We start from the raw sequence: 505 nt of genomic DNA, 5'->3' as shown, positions 1-505 counted from the left end.
GAAGAGGAAATGAAGAGATAAACATGTGATTTGCACGGCAAAACGTGCATTTAGTGACCTTTACTAAAGATGATCGTATGACGAATAACATACACAGTGTGTATTTATATTACAAAATCGGCACCTAGAACGATCTATATTACCTGTTTACGTTTTTGCCTCAGTGCCGTTCATTTTCTGTCCATGTATTATTAGCATTCAGAATCTTTATCCCATCTAGAACGTAATATTTGCTTACTTTCGTTCTATTTCTTACCACCGTTATGAGCATAGAAAATTTCATTCTTTCATTGTTGTTATCAAGAACCATTGCTAAACGTGAGTCTGTTTTTTTAAAGTTGGTAAGAGAAATAATATATTGTTTTATTGGTATGACGAACTGAACCATTAATTCCTTGCCCATTTTCCACACCGCCGCGGCCTCGTCGGGAACAACAATGCTCTGAGTATATTTGTTATTCTCCCCCCTCCCACGCATGACTTGCCGAAACATTTCAGGTAAAAT

Source organism: Penaeus monodon, chromosome 32 (assembly GCF_015228065.2).
Source record: "Penaeus monodon isolate SGIC_2016 chromosome 32, NSTDA_Pmon_1, whole genome shotgun sequence".
In the NCBI taxonomy this organism is placed as follows: Eukaryota; Metazoa; Arthropoda; class Malacostraca; order Decapoda; family Penaeidae; genus Penaeus; species Penaeus monodon.
Note: the sequence above shows the minus strand (reverse complement) of the source record.